The following is a 13,012-nucleotide window of genomic DNA, read 5'->3' as shown; positions in this document are numbered from 1 at the left end:
ATAGGATTATTAGGAACAGTGTTTACCATTTCATAGAGAGTGACCAACACAAACCAAATACACAGTGACTGGATGGTAAACTCTTGCTCCAAGTGGGGGTTGCTCTCTCTTCAGAGTTTCACTTCTCTGAGTGTACTGTAAAGTAGACTCACTCTCTTGAATTTGGTGCATATACATTATAGTCAGTTTATTTCTATTGCATCCATCTTTGGCATTAACTTAATATTCAATTTTTCTGTTTTCTTTTCAAAATCTACGTTTCCATGTCTTACCTTCCCTTCTATCTCTCTCTCCTTCCGTCCCTATTTCCATGATCTGACATCTTTCTTTTCTTTCTCTTCCTCCCTCCTTCCTTTCCCCTGGTCTGGCATCTGTCTCCTTCCCTCCCCCAACTTTTTATTTATTTCACCCTGCCCCCTTCTTTCTTTCTCTCTCTCCATGCCCCCTTCTGTCTGTGTCCCGTCTCCCTTCTTTCTTTCTGTCTCCCTGTCCTTGCTTTATTTCTCCCTGCCTTCCCCCGAGCCACCATTGGGGAACAGGCTGCCATCGCCGCAATCGGGGAACAGGTCACAAAATAGAAAATAAAATTATTTTTCTACCTTTTGTTGCCTGATCATTATTAAAATTATATTGGTCCCAAGCTCTGGTTTCTGTTTGTCTTCTGCAGTGGCGTACCAAGGGGGGAGGCGGGAGGGGCGGTCCGCCCCGGGTGCCAGCCCTGAAGGGGTGCTCCCGGCCTTGCCGTTCAGTCCCCCCACACCCCCGAAGGACCGCTCGCCCCACTGACCTTCCTGCACCACCTGTGAAGCAGCAAGCAGCAGGATCACGAGGTCAGCTATCCCTGAGCTGCTTGGGCGCTGCTTCCTGCGCCGCGGTCCCGCCCCTTCCCTGACGTCAGAGGAGGGGCGGGTACGCGGCGCAGGAAGCAGTGCCTAAGCAGCGCAGGGATAGCTGACGTCGCGATCCTGCTGCGGCTGCTTCATAGGTGGTGCAGGAAGGTCAGTGGGGCGAGCGGTCCTTCAGGGGTGGTGGGGACTGAACGGCAAGGCCGGGAGCATAGGTAGTGCTGCTTCATAGGTGGTGCGGTCCTTCAGGGTGGGGCGGGTGGGCAGGCAGGCAGGCATTCAAGGGGGGGGGACAGGCCTTCGGGGGTGTGTGCAGACCTTCAAGGGGAAGGGACAGGCCTTCAAGGGGGGACAGGTCTACAAGGGGGGACAGGTCTACAAGGGGGTGGGCAGGCCTTCAGGGGGGGTGCAGGCCTTCAGGGGGGTGCAGGCCTTCAAGGGGGGGACAGGCCTTCAAGGGGGGGACAGGCAGGCAGGCCTACAAGGGGGGGGGACAGGCCTACAAGGGGGTGGGACAGGCCTTCAAGGGGGGGACAGGCCTTCAGGGGGGTGCAGGCCTTTGGGGGGGAGCAGACCTTCAAGGGGGGGACAGGCCTTCAAGGGGGGGGACAGGCAGGCAGGTCTTCAAGGTGGGGGGACAGGCCTACAAGGGGGAGGGACAGGCCTTCAAGGGGGGGACAGGCCTACAAGGGGGTGGGACAGGCCTTCAAGGGGGGTACAGGCAGACCTTTAAGGGGGACAGGCCTTTGGGGGGGACCCTGGTTTAGAAGTACATGGAGGGAAGGGGGTGTTCAAAGAGACGTGCATATGCCAAACTTTGGGGGGGGGGATGAAGAAATAATGGGTCTGAAAATAGAGGAGAGGGAGAGAAATGATGGACCATGAGATTTAGGGAGGGAAGGAACTGAAAGGGAGAGAAATTGGACACAAGGGATGGTGTGGAGGAGGGATAGAGATACTGGATAGGAGGGTAATTGGGAAAAGAAAGGAAGAGATGGTGGACTCTGGGATGGTGGGGAAGGAGGGAGAGATGCCGGATGAAAGGGTAGTTAAGAAAAGGTGGATCTGTGGAGGGAGATGAAAAAAAGGAAAGATACCAGACTTCCTGGGGAGGGAAGGGAAATGGAAAGGGAGGACAGAGTTGGCAGATGGATGGTTAGCACGCAGAAAGAAGAAAGATGGAGACCCTGGCAAGCAAGTTATCAGAAGAAAACCAGAGCCTTGGACCAACAAGATTTGAAATATAACCAGACAACAAAAGGTAGAAAAATTAATTTTATTTTCTGTTTTGTGATTATAATATGTCAGATTTGAAATGTGTATCCTGACAGAGCTGGTGTTGGACTGCAAACGTGAGCTAGGATTTAACAGAGAGAGGAAAAGTCCTTTTTGTTTCTTTATTTTATTTACACCACAGCGCCAGTGTGGTTAGGAGAAGCCAAAGGGGGTGAAAAAGCTATAAAACCCACCAGGAGTTTTGAAAAAAATCACCCAACTGGGCAGGAAAATCGAATTGAAAAACCAATTCAATAGGCTGAATCGAATCGAAATTTTTTTTCCTGAATCTGGCAGCATTAGTTTGCGCTACTGTCTTAGACTTTAGGACTTGGGATTGGGGAGAGATGGCATCCTCAGTACTTTATAATACAAGTGAAACGAGGATTTGGTCAGACTTTTGAAGGGTCTGCAGAAAAAAAATATTGTATAGGCCGGGGACATGAAACAGCAGGAAATGGGAACTTTTCTTCCTTCTATTTTTGTGAATGGAAAGGCTGAGGATGTCAGAGAGTTCAGTTAAAATATGTGCTTTATAAGAAAATATAATAATGTGTTTTATAAAGTTTATAGCATAGCTGGCCTACCCAGTGAGGTGTTTCTAGTGGTGGTGGTGGCAGCGTGTCAATGTGTTGAGAGGAAGAGGTGGTCTGGGAAATTCTGCTGAGCAAACTCCGGGCCCATTTCCACCCCCCAGTTAGTCCACTCCACTCAATTGGTTCACACACTGAGTGGGTCTTTGGGTGTTGTGTTGGGATCTCTTCCAGTGGTTTATCAGTATCTCCTTCTGGTCCAAGGAAGGAAACTTTGTTATCCTTAGCATTGACCTACAGAATATGTTTGTAACAGCGCTGCTTGTGTGGCATTAGGCTATGTAGTGATCGAAAGAAAAAAACAGACCTTTGCACATTTTTGCACTATATGGTGGGTGTATGAGGAGATTCACATTTCCTGCACAGCTAAGTCCATGTGAAGTTACCTTGTACTGTATTTGACATCTAGCAAGGTTTCTGTTTGAAAGGAAAGATCTAAACTTAAAAATGAAGTGGCCAGAAGTTATGGTAAAAGCAGATAGTGTAGCTGGTTTTAAGAAAGATTTGGACAAATTCCTGGAGGAAAAGTCCATAATCTGTTATTAAGACATGGGGGAAGTGTCTGCTTGCCCTGGATCGGTAGCATGGAATGTTGCTACTCTTTGGGTTTTGACCAGGTATTAGTGTCCTGGATTGGCTACCATGAGAATGGGCTACTGGGCATGATGGACCATTGGTCTGACCCAGTTAGGCTATTCTTATGTTATGTTCTCATCTGTAGGGGCCTTTGTTTTCACTTCTTATTTTAATGTATTTTTTTTCTGGGAACTTATCAGTGTTTTTTATAATGGGAATAAAAATGGAAGAGAATTAATGTGTTTGGGATGAGGGGGTAACTAATTTCTTCAGCTAAATAATTCAATCCACCTCAACCAGACATAGGAGAACTCACGCACCATTCACACACCCTCCAACCAAAAACGTCAAAAGAAAAAAACTGTTCGACAACCTCCTAGCCATTCGAGCTGCAACACTCGACCCCCAACTCTACAACCAATTGACATCGACCACAGACTGCAAAACCTTCAAAAAGAAATAAAAACCCTTCTATTCAAAAAACACATAAAACCGAACTAACACAATCAGAACTGTCCCAAGCATCACCTGCAACTACTCCATATGTACTTCTGATGTCATGACAATTCAGACATAATTTATGTTATGTTATGTTTGGAATATAAGAAAATTTTCACTGCCTGTTTCTATTCTGACCATTTATTCCATTTCATGGTCATTACAAAAAATATTTTTTTACATGGGGGGGGGGGGTGTCAAAAATTGATGGGCCCCGGGTGCCACATACCCTAGGTACGCCACTGGTCTTCTGATAACCTAGTCTTCTGATTAACCTATTCTTGTTTTTTACATTTATTTTCCCAGTCCCTTCTGTGTTTACCTTAAATGTTTCTCACATTTTCTATATCAATTGTATTTCTCCCCCTCTTCCTATTCGTGTTTAGGGGCCTTTTGGTCCGTATTTACCTAGTATGTAATTGCTGTCAGTCTTGTAGTTTTTTTTAATAGAAATGTATGTTTTAATTGTTAAATTTTTGTTTAAATGTTATTTTAAATCTTGTTCAACGCTTTGTATTTTCGAAAAAGCGTTTAATCAAAAATCTGAATAAATAATAAACAATCTGAATAAACAATAACTCGTTTGCCAGGGTCTCATGTTCATTTGTCATTTTCTTCTTTCTCGGTGCTAACCATCCATCGCTGTCCTCCCCTTCCGTTTCCCTTCCCTTTTTTCATCTCCATCACCGCAGCTGCAGCGATAGACCCCACTATCCCCAGATTCACCATCTCGCCTTTTCTTAACTACCCTTTCATCCAGCATCTCTCTCGCCTTCGCCACCACCCCAGGTCCACTATCTCTTCCCAACTATCCTCCTATCTAGTATCTCTCCATACCATCCCTTGTGTCCAACTTATCTCCCTTTCTGTTCCTTCCCTCCCTCCATCCCATTGTTCACCATCTCTCTCCCTCAACTGTTTTTAAACCCATTATTTATTTCCTTTACCCCCCCCTTCCCACCTCAGTCCAGCATATGCACATCTCTATGGACACTCCCCCTTTCCCTTCCTCTGTGTACTTCCACACCAGGGCCCTCCCCAAAGGCCTGCATGTTTTCCCCTTTCATTCTACCATCTTCCAGCTTCCCCAACTCATCTTCAAAGATAATTACGGTAGCCTGCAGAGGATATCCGGTGCTGTAGCAATCCTAGCAGGTTGCCTTCAGCCTCTGCAGCCTGCTAGGATTGCTACAGCACCGGATATCCTCTGCAGGCTGCCATAATTATCATTGAAGACGAGACCTGGAAGACGGAGGGTGCTAGAAAGGGGAGAGATGGTGGACAATGGGCTGGAGGCAGGGAAGGACCAGAAAGGGTATTTTCTCACAGGCCAAATCTAATTACACTGCAGGCCAGATTTGGCCTGAGTTTGACATCCCTGCCTTACATGTACATTAACAGAGGAGGGCCTTAACAAAATCCTGAGGCCTTTGACCAACCACCTGCTCCCTTGACCCCTTGTCCATCAAAGCTATGCAGCAGGCAAGCAGAGGCCACAAAAATTATGCACTCCTCTCTAATGGGCAACTACTAACAGCATTAAAAAGGGCAGTAGTGCGTCCTCTGCTGAAGAACAACCCTGACCAGGACAAGCTCAAAAGCTACCAGCCCGTATCTAACATTCCATTTCTAAGAAAGAGGCTGAACAATTTGATAAAGATTTTATACTTGTATTCTGTTATGCTTGCATGCTGTTTGTTTTTATTTTTTGTCCAAGTTAGGTGAAAATCAGTTGAAGGGACACGTATCAGAACTTTGGTAATTTTCCTTAGGCATATGTTGTTTAAAGATGTAAAGGCAGGCCCTGTTTGTCTTTCCTTCCTTGAAGAGAATACAAGGACATGTATGTTTAAACAGAGATGTTGTGAAGTGAATTCAATTGTTTTGTTAAGCCGTATTTACAGACAGATTTAGATTAGAAGCTCTGCTGGTTAAGGCTTTTTCTGACCCTCTGTGGACTTCAATCTCCAGATAGAAAAAATGCTGATGTGTTTAAAGTTTCATGTGACCTGTGTCCATATATGGTTTGTGTTTACGTCACATGCTGACACATGCTGACAAACCTGATTCATATAAAGATGTGAAACTCATAATAAAATTTGGACATGTTTTGGAAGATGATTTCTGGTCTTTAAGATATGTCCCCAGGTACCTGACTTCCAAATGACAGAGACAGAGAAAGTATGGGGCAGGAATTGGGACCTAAATCCTTTTCAGTTGGGGGCACGTCCGCGATGGGCAGATGATATCACCAATATTTTGTGAGTATTTCTGAATTTTTTCTGTTCTTTAATACTCACTAGGTAGTGGTGACCTGTACCCACCCTTTATTTTAAGTTCAAGCTTTGGGTTCTATTATGGAGTTTTTTTGGGAAAAATCTCGGGGTACTTTCGGTAAGCGCCCCTCGTGAATATAAGCAGCTGCCATTCTTTCGGGAAGAATTAAATTATTTATAGAACCCCCCTGCCCACTCTGTCATTTGTAAAGTTAAAACTTTTATAGAGTATAAGATTTTATTGTCTCTTATTACTGTACCTCGCTTATAAGGTAAGATAAGCGAATATTTTTGCATTGTTATATTGGTTTTGTAATGAGTCATAAGGTACTTAGGATACTCCTAGACAAATGAGACTTGTACGGCTGTGTATGTATGACATTTTTCCTTCAGCTCACATCTTTCTGTGTCACCAATGTTTAATACTGAGGTAGGACGTGCTGTTATGTGGAATGAAGTGAAAGCGCTGTTTGAATCAGTCTAAGATCTTTCCTTCGCAGCTTGTATACAAGCAGCTTTCATTATCAGGATCCGTGTATGAATGCTTTTGCTCCTTCCCCCAGACTTCTCTGTTTGGGCTTCCACTGACCCCCTATAGTGTTTCGTTGAAGTTATTCATTCTTGTTTTTATCAAGCAGTAAGGTGAGATTACACTGTTTGTTTCTTGACTTTTCTCCGGCATTATCAAAACCACCATCTCTTCTTATAATACGCCCATCGCTCTTGTTGTCAAAGCTTATGGCATTCCCCATTTCATCCTAGATTTTAGGGCTGTTAATGTTTTGGTAATTCTCATTGCACTTATGTTTCTTCCACCATTCCACCGGCAGCCAATGATTTTTTTTCTGTCATTGTCCTAAGGAATGTTTTATTTTAGTCCCTGTTGGTGAGGCTTTTCAGCTCTCTTTTTTTTGCCTTCACCTTTAAGCAACAGTATACCTAGTGTGGAATGTCCTTCGGCCTATTCTACAAGTCATGCACTGCCCCTCATGGTCCTATTCTCATTTTGTGCAACTTTTTGCGTTCCATAATTCAGGAGACCTGTCAGGCTGATAGTTTGCACCTTTTATAATGGTTGTCTGTGTGTGGTCACAAGGTGTCATGAAATAAACTGCACTGGTGTACATCTGAAGTGAAATACCTGGGTTTTGTCCTGTCTCATGGTCAGAGGAAAATCTGCACTTTCTGCATTGCTGCTGTTCTGGGTCTGCCCCGCCCAGCTACCAAGAAAGACATGCTTACTTTTCTTGCTATGATTGGTCACTGCTGCCAATGGATCTCTGCTTGTTCCTTCTATGACCAGATTTTGAGACAGACCTTGGTTTCTGAAATGACTGCTCTTATCAGATGGACTTATGAAATGTTGGACATTTAAGATGTGCTTTGGTTTCTAGCTCAAGTCTGGGTTTTCCTGCTTATGCCCACATGTTTTATCTCTTTGTTTGGGACTATTGTAACACCATGAAGGGAGAACATGGCGGTAAGTTACGCTATGTTGCCTTTTTTTCTATCGTCACTCCTGTTCAAGTTCCCTGGCTGCATGTGCTATGGTGGTAGAGATGGTTACTCCTCTGACCCTTGGTCACCCCATTACCCTTCACACTTTTCACGATGTACAAGCCCTTCTTTTAAATGGGCTTCTGGGTCTCACGGGTGAACAGGATTTTCTTCCCTTCTAGTCCTTTGTTACCACCCCTCCTCTGAATTTGATGCCTGGCGTTTGGCAGGTGCCCAAAGCCGCCCTTTTGGACGGACTTTGGTGCAAAGAGGGGAAACCCTGGATACCAGCTGCTAGCTCTCCCTTATTCATTGTCCAATATCATGGTATTGGTTATCGTAGTGCTCGCTCGACATTTTAACTTCTTGCTAGTGATATTTTCATTCTTGACCTTTTGCTCCTTGATACAGAGATATATAGTTCGATATATATGGCACGGTTGTGAATTGAAAATAAATTGGAAAATACAATTCCTTTCTATTGTTTTAGCTGAAATTAGGATGTTGCTAATTTAAAATGTTTTTTCCGGATTTATACATAGCCATCCCAGATCCGTTTTGGCACAGATATTTCTAATGTTTTCCACGGGTCCTCTTTATCACTGCAGAGATAGAGACGCTCCAAAGAGACATTAGCTTTATGCCTTTTTTCAAATATGAGATGGTTATGATATACATTATTTGTAGTTTTGGTTTTTTTATATCAATGTGTTTATTTGCAGAGTTAAATTCAGCCCTGCACACTTGACAGATGGAGTAATAGCTCCACGCTTAAAAACTTTATGTTTTGTCTGTGTCATGTCTACTTGTTTTAGTTTAGTGGGTACCCCAGGATACATAATATTGGCCACTTCTAGAGCTCTTTTTCCACTTCTTACTAGCCTAACTGCGCAATGTTCTTTTACTTATAGCTTTTATATTCTGAATATAGTTTAGTTAAGGGTTATATGTTTAAGAAAAAGTTTTACTTTATACAGCGTTTATTTCGTGGTGTTCCCTACATATGATCCATTCAGTATACATTTCTGAATACATTCAGTACATCAGTATGGTCTCTCTGAGGTGCATAATAGTTATATGCAGCACGCAAAAACATATCCTTTTGGATTGTTCAATTAAGAACCTTAAGTAACTGAGTATTGTCTCTCTTTTGCCATAGCTATGCTAAGTAAATGAATTGGTATTGTTACATGTTGCCACATTCAGTACAGGCAACATGGTTTCTCTTGTTTTCTATTTCTTATTTGGATCACATTGGAGTACAGCTGCTGAATGATATTTGGAATGCTTTCCAAGCATCTCTTTTCAAGTATCTCTTTCTGTATGCACAGACATCTGGCTGCTCTCCCTTTGAGATTCTCACGGGATGACCTTTCCCCGCCCCATGGGTAGATTTTCCCTTGATACAGGAGGAATACGTCTAAAAGCTAATTGAAATATTAGGGCTTGTTCAAAGAAACGTGTCTTGCACTTCTCCTTTCTCTCCACAGATTCCTACCCATTTTTTCCAGCCTGGTGATTATCCAGCAGCTTTCCAAGGATCGGAAGCAGACAGATTTCCCCTTTGGCCTTCCCACTACTGTGATCGCTGTGACCAGGCCCGCTGCACTCACTGAGGAGTTTCCTGTTTGGATCCATGCAAGTCGCTTGAAGAGGGTTAACCTAAAACCCCGGAAGCAAGTCTTCCCTGCGCAGATTTCACCTCCTCCAGTGGAACAACATGATGATCTCATTGCAGCATTCTACCAACTTTATCATTCTCTTACTGGCAACGTTGCTGCTAGATTTTCTCCCTGTATGGATCATTTCTAACTGGGTCTACAGGGATGATGTGTTCTGGGTCCATGACACTTTCTGCCCATACCCATCTGTAAATGACACTCCTGCTGTAAACAGCACCCCCGGCATCTCTTTGCGAACACACGTTAAGCTGGACTACTCCCTCGCAAAGGCTATCCTTCAATTGGAATCCAGAAAAGACCGATAGTATGCTACCCTTTGGTATAATTCCAGCAGTGTGCAAGTTGCCACCTTCTCCTTTGAGTATTGTGACGTTGTGGACTGTTCATCAACTAAAGACATATATATATATATGTTACTGACTCACGTTGGGGGGATAAGTGTGCATTCTGGGGAGTGGTATGGTGGAATATTGATACTGACTGGGTTTATAAACTAGAAAATACTCTGAAAAACAGTGGACCAAAATGGTAAATCACTGCTTACTTGTATGACCCTTCATAAGGTTGGAAACTGTTATAGGAAAAGTGTTCCTGCACAAATTATTAAGCTTTCTCTTACTATTGACAACCCTAGACCTACTGATGAAGGTATGTATATTATGGACATGTGGTTTAAGGGTGGGTCTAGCTATCCGACCCATCAGTTTTCTTACGGGATCTATCTACCTCCACTCATCCTCTCCCGCCATTTTGTGTGGGCCCCAAAAAATACTAACCCACTGGCCCCTACATTCAATAAACTTACTGACATGATGGCTATTGCCAATCCCACTTTTGAAGATATTGTGGCTGTTGAGGTAGGGTTTTCAGAACGTAACCTTTGGTTAGAATGGATGAAATTCACTGCTGATCAACATAATAAGAGTAATTGTTACATATGTGCTCAAGCTAGACCCCATCTAGGAACCGTACCTCTGGACCTCCCTCCTGGTATCCAACCATGCTTTTTTGGGTTATTTACCAATATCTCCTCTAATTTTACCTATCCCCTTTGTGCACTGCAGTGTTCTAAATACCCTTTGTTGCCAGGACAGCAAAAGCTTGATATTGCCTAGAGAATGACACGGTGACGGTTTACCCGCGGCCACCGCATTTAAGCCGCGGGTCACCGCCGAAAACGGGGAAGAAAACTAGCAGTCGCTGCGGTGACGGGGACAAGGCCATTCACCGACCGCAGAAATGGTGAACAGGTTTGTCCCCGCGGGCCAATGTACCCCCTTCTAGGAACCGCTATTTACCTGTGTTTCACCGTGCTCATTTGTCAGATCAACCCTTCCTGCCAATCGCAGCAGAAGGGTACCCAACCCCTCCTGCCGGTCCTCCCAATGGCCTCCCCTAAGATCGCCGGCAGGAGGGTACCCAACCCCTCCTGCTGGACCCCCCCCCAACGAACCCTCCCACCCCGGAACCCCCTTAGTCTTACTTTCCAAGTTGGACCGGACGGCTCCTCACACGTATGGCCAGCAGGCTTGCCTCCGTCCAAATGAGGCGGGCCCGCCCCTCCCCTCCCCTGCCTAACCCACAGGATCCTAGGGCCTGATTGGCCCAAGCACCTAAGGCCCCTCCTATAGCGGGAGTGGCTTTAGGTGCCTAGACCAATCAGGCCCTAGGATCCTGTGGGTTGGGCAGGGTAGGGGCGGGCCCGCCTCATTTGGACGGAGGCAAGCCTGCTGGCCATACGTGTGAGGAGCCGTCCGGTCCAACTTGGAAAGTAAGACTAAGGGGGTTCCGGGGTGGGAGGGCTTGTTGGGGGGGGGGGGTCCAGCAGGAGGGGTTGGGTACCCTCCTGCCGGCGATCTTAGGGGAGGCCATTGGGAGGACCGGCAGGAGGGGTTGGGTACCCTTCTGCTGCGATTGTCGGGAGGGCCGTTGGGGGGGTCTACAGGAGGGGTTGGGTGCCCTCCTGCCGTGATCGCTGGGGGGAGGGGAGACTTGCAGCCGTAGCCGCGGTCACTATGCTAATCACGGCAGGGAGATCTTTGCCGTGATTAGGTACAGCGGCCGCGTCTAATTACCATATAGGCTAACATTGTAAGCATTTAAAGTACATGTCGTGTTTGTTTTTGCATTGCTAGCCCCAGGGGTGGTGGAAGATTAGTGATTGAAAAACTGTATGAAAAATAACTATTTTAAATTTAGTGATCAAAATGTGTCAGTTTTGAGAATTTATATTAATTAATTTTTTCTCTGCGTGTTTTGTTTTTGTATAGTTATTAACTAATATTTAACTAAGTTTTAAAGTTTTAAAGAATGTTTCCTTTATACGTAAATAAAGAAAAGTGAATGGGATTGCAGTGGCGGTGACGGGGCGGTGAATGGGGTGGCAGTGGCGGTGACGGGGCGGTGAAGAGGATGGTGAGACGGGGACGGGGCGGTGACGGGGATGGTGAGACGGGGACGGGGCGGTGACGGGGACCAATTTTTTCACCGTGTCATTCTCTAATATTGCCGTTACCATCTATAAGGGCAATTACACATGTCATGTTTCTAATCTGACACAGGGTAGTTTTGTAGGTAATTTACCCCCAGGTTATTGTTCTGTCTTGGCTCATAGGTATGCCCCATTGTTGCTGCATCAGATTTGATATTTACTGGCTTTATGGAGACTTTTGGCTCCCTGTTAAGCTACCCAGCCAGTGGATAGGCCAGTGCTCCTGCATATTTTTCTGAAAGGCATCCTTCCTATTCACATGGTTTTTCCTTTTATTTGTCTCGATATACTTCTGATCGCATGTATACATAGATGCTATAGGGGTCCCAGATGAATTTAAGGGCCGAGCTCAGGTTAAGGCTGGGTTTGAGTTCCTTATTCCCTTTATTACTATTAATAAGAATGTTGATCGGATTAGTTAAAATTATTATAATCAGTAACGCTTTGTGAACTATTCTAGGGACGCCTTGCAAGGTATTACTGATCAATTAGGCTCCACTTCTCAGATGGTTTTCAAAATCGTAAGGCCCTAGCTAGGATTCTAGCTGGAAAATTCTTCCCAGTACTTTAAGCTGTTGTACTTTTCTTTCTGGCAATATAGGTCCTACTATGGACATTCAGAAATTAGCAGACCTCTTTGCTGAGTTCAAATGTAACTCTGATTTATCTAATTCTTGGGATCAGCACTTTAGTTGAATGCAGGGTTGGGTAAAAGACCTTTTTATTGTTATAATCTATTATTATTTGCACTCTTGTCTTGACTGCTCATGTACTGTGTTATTCGTATTACAGCTCCTAAAAAACCCTTCCTCGAGAGACATATCTAGAGTATCACTCCCTTCCAGCTCATGCTGTGTATTTATGATGTCATTTTCATAACGTAAGAGGGGATTGAAGGGACACGTATCAGAACTTTGGTAATTTTCCTTAGGCAGAGAGGAGGCAGAGAAGCGAGAGGAGAAGAACAGGGGAGGAAAACAAACAAAACCGGAGGAGAAAGCAGGAGCAGAGGAGGAAGGATCGACTGGGGCAGCGGCGAGAGTTAGCTCCGCCCACCCCCGACGTCATCCGAGTAGCGTCCCCTTAAAAGGGGCGGAGCCAACGGCGCCCAGCCGTTCGGCTCTGTAGAAGGCAGAGAGGAGGCAGAGAAGCGAGAGGAGAAGAACAGGGGAGGAAAACAAACAAAACCGGAGGAGAAAGCAGGAGCAGAGGAGGAAGGATCGACTGGGGCAGCGGCGAGAGTTAGCTCCGCCCACCCCCGACGTCATCCGAGTAGCGT

Source organism: Geotrypetes seraphini, chromosome 1, assembly GCF_902459505.1.
Source record: "Geotrypetes seraphini chromosome 1, aGeoSer1.1, whole genome shotgun sequence".
Taxonomy (NCBI): Eukaryota; Metazoa; Chordata; class Amphibia; order Gymnophiona; family Dermophiidae; genus Geotrypetes; species Geotrypetes seraphini.
Note: the sequence above shows the minus strand (reverse complement) of the source record.